Source organism: Dipodomys ordii, unplaced genomic scaffold, assembly GCF_000151885.1.
Source record: "Dipodomys ordii isolate 6190 unplaced genomic scaffold, Dord_2.0 Scaffold64, whole genome shotgun sequence".
In the NCBI taxonomy this organism is placed as follows: Eukaryota; Metazoa; Chordata; class Mammalia; order Rodentia; family Heteromyidae; genus Dipodomys; species Dipodomys ordii.
The window spans coordinates 2,200,786-2,204,226 of record NW_012267280.1 but is presented as its reverse complement, the minus strand read 5'-3'; the positions used below and the strand labels follow the sequence as shown (position 1 = coordinate 2,204,226).

Below are 3,441 nucleotides of genomic sequence, written 5' to 3'. Positions count from 1 at the left end.
AAAAAAAAAAAAAAAAGAATGAACTTCACTGGGCTGGAAGGCCTTCTCCTCATGGCCTCCAGCCACCACTGTGTTCCCCAAGGCTGGTGCTCGACCATTTGAGCCACAGCTCCATGTCCAGCTTTTTGGTGGTCCTTGAAGATGACTCTCACAGACTCTCCCAACCCAGCTGCCTTCAAATTGTGATCCTCAGATCTCAGCCTCCTGAGTAACTGGGATTATAGGCATGAGCCACCATTGCCCCGCTTCAAAAACTTTCTCTTATTTCTGAGAGAGAATGACTACCCCCATCCCCCCCCCCCGCAAATTACTGAAGTGTCTCCACTAATCTTCACGAGTGTCTTCCCACTGGATCTGGGTGCTCTGAACCAGAGTTGTTGTTGTTGGTCATGGGGCTTGAACTAAGGGCCTGGGTGCTGTCCCTGGTTCTTTTGTTCAAGGTGAGCGCTCTACCACTTTGAGCCACAGTGCCACTTCCAGTTTTCTGGTGGTTCATTGGAGATATTGGAGATAAGAATCTCATGACTTGGGCAGGCTGGGAAGGTGGCTCAGTGGTAGAGTGCTTGCTTAGCACTTGCTTAGCATGCATGAGGCTATGGGTTTGATTCCTCAGCACCACACAAACAGAAAACGCTGGAAGTGGCACTGTGGCTCAAGTGGTAGAGCGCTAGCCTTGAGCTGAAGAGCTGAGGGACAGCGCCCAGCCCAAAGTTCAGGCCCCATGACCGACAAAAAAAAAAAAAAAAAAGAGTTTCTCGGGGACTCTTCTGCCCAGGCTGGCTTTGAACCACAGTCCTCAGATTTCAGCCTCCTGAGTAGCTAGGATTACAGGGTGCGTGTATGGCTAAGGCCAGTGTTTTGCCGGAGTCCCAGGCCTGTCCAGCACGGGTATGTTATACAGCAAGTACTTCATAATTGTTTATGGCTCTCTGGTGGAGCTCACAGATAAAGAGAAAGGCGTGGTTAATGGACAGGCGGACTGAGTGAAGGGGTCAAAGGGCAGAGAAGAAACACCTGGGCCAGGTATGGAGCAATCTGGGTCCCAGGCGCCATCTAGTGGCCTCTTGGACCCATAGCTCCACATTCAGCCTTTTCCTGGTCAATTGGAGGGAGTTTAGTAAGAGTCCTCTGGACTTTTCCTGCCCAGGCTGGCTTTGAACCTCCATCCTCAGATCTCAGCCTCCCTGAGTAGCTAAGATGACAGGCGTGAGCCGCCACCAACCTTGGGTGGACTTTGTGATTTTTGATGGCCACTTGTGGTAAAGGCTCCCCCTGAACTTTGAGCTGTGTGATCTTGGCTATCATTTCCTCTGTCTCAGCCGCATGACACCCTCCCAATCCCCCCATCCTCACCCCATTCCCCAGCCACCACACTGTCCCAGCAACACACAGGCTCATGCCTGCCCCAGGGCCTTTGCACGTGCTGAGCCCTCTGCCGCCTGGATCACTTTTCTTCTCCGGATTTGTAAATGGTTCCTACCTTTCCTGCAGATGTCACTCAGAAAAACCTCCCCCCAGTCACCCCCATTCCACACAGCAACCCCCACATTTATGATCCCTGCTTGCTTGACTTTCCAACTCTGATAAAATCTACCCGATTATCTTATTTATGGCTGTCGCTAAGACTATTTAGTCAGAGGGGGTAATAAATAGGGTGGAATGGATGAGTCAGAGAAGACATTGCCTGCAGCCGGGTACCAGGAACTCAGGCCTATCATCCTAGCTACTCAGGAAGTTGAGATCTGAGGATCGAGTTCAGAGGAAGCCCAAACGGGAAAGTCCGAGAGATGCTTATCTCCAATTAAATCACAGAAAAAGCCAGCAGTAGCACTGTGGCTCAAGTGGTAGACCGCTAGCTTGGCACCAAAGGAGCTCACCAACCAGGCCCAGAGTTCAAGCCTCAGGACCAACAACAAACAAACAAACAAATAAATAAGAAAAAGAAGAAGAAAGAACCTGCAGCTATAGACATTTTCCAGCTGGGAGCAAGTGGCTCACGCCTGTAATCCTCGCTACTCTGTAGGCTAAGATCTGGAGTGGTGGAGTTTGTAGTCCCCAGCTGGGCATGGTGGCACATGCCTGTAGGAGTAAGAGCCCAGAGGATTGTAGGCTCCAGGGCAGCTAGGGCTACACAGTGAGACCCTGTTTCTAAAAGCAAAGCAAACCAAACAAAAGCAAAACAAAAACAAACAAAAGGAGTCAGGCACCAGTGGCTCAGGCCTGTAATCCCAGCTACTCAGGAGGCTGAGATGTGAAGATGACAGTTCAATGCCAGCCCAGGCAGACAAATCCAAGAGGCTCTTATCTCCAAGTTACCAGCACAAAGCCGGCAGTGGAGGCGTAGCTTCAGTGGCAGAGCACCAGCCTTGAGCAAGTGAGAGGCCCTGAGTTCAAGTCCAGATACTAGCAAAAAAAGAAAAAAGAAAAGAAAAAGCCAATCTCTGGTCTGTGCATTGCAAGTGTTGGGGGGGGGGGCTGTCCCTTACAGCGGCCCGCATGGCTGGTGTGAGCAGGGCCTTTGTTGGGAAAGTGGCCGCCAGAGCTCAAGGCCTAGGGAGAGGCCTCACACTAGAGGAGAGCTTGCTGGAGGTTCAGGTCCTCTGGGTATCTCATGCTAGGCACAAAAACACCACATTCTTCCAGCCCAGGCCTGCGTAGCAGAAAGTCCACTCATGAAGGAAGCATTGTTTGTGTGTTTGGTAGGAGACAAGTTCCCCCTGTTGCCGTGGCTGGAGAAGGCTGGGAACTCGTGGTCCTTGGCCTGCAGGGCGCTGGCGTGACACCCTGCCGGGTCTGATTTTCAAATCCTCATTCCACAGAACAGAACACACTGCTTCCATTCCAGCAGAAATATTTACCTCCTGCTTTAGTCCCGGGGCTACTGGAGATTAAGACCTGGCTGTAGAGATGAAAAAGAGGAAGATCTTTTTGGGGGGTGGGGGAAGAGGAGGAGGCCGGGGAGGGGAAATCCATGTGGTGACAGCTTCAGGAAAAGGTTGATCCAGGTGTTAGGGCCTGGCACTGGAGCTGGGCCTGGTGACTGGCCTCTTCCATGACCATCTAGAACCACAGTTACCTAGTGTGGAGCTCCCAGGACTTACATGGCCACAGCTGGGTCTGAAGTTCCTCAAATGGTGGGGTGCCCCCTCCCACTCCTACACCCCCCCCACCGGCAGAGGGCGTGTCCCCAAGTGCTCAAAACGTCACACACACCCCCTTAACACACATCCTCCCACCTGGGAGGGGCGCGGCTAACACCGGGACCGCCCCTCTTCACCCTGATTGGCCTTACGGCCAGTCACTCCGGTGACCACGCCCCCGCGAGGTATAAAAGCTTGCCCCGCCTCCTGCCAGCTAGTGTGGAGCTAGCTTTGGAGAAGTGGCCGCCGCTTCCGGACGTCCCGCGGACCGAGGTGGGAAGCAGCGGGGGGGGGGGGGGGG

General features: G+C 53.1%; 1 protein-coding gene across 1 annotated transcript in view; it reads left to right on the top strand.

The window, feature by feature from the left end:
* The first annotated feature begins 3,375 nt into the window (after positions 1-3,375).
* Plin3 (perilipin 3) overlaps positions 3,376-3,441 on the top strand; it is a 19,540-nt gene continuing 19,474 nt past the window's right edge. Inside the window, exon 1 of the mRNA XM_013022653.1 lies at positions 3,376-3,413. The gene's annotated coding sequence lies outside the window, so the exon portion shown is untranslated. The remainder of the gene's footprint in view (positions 3,414-3,441) is intronic.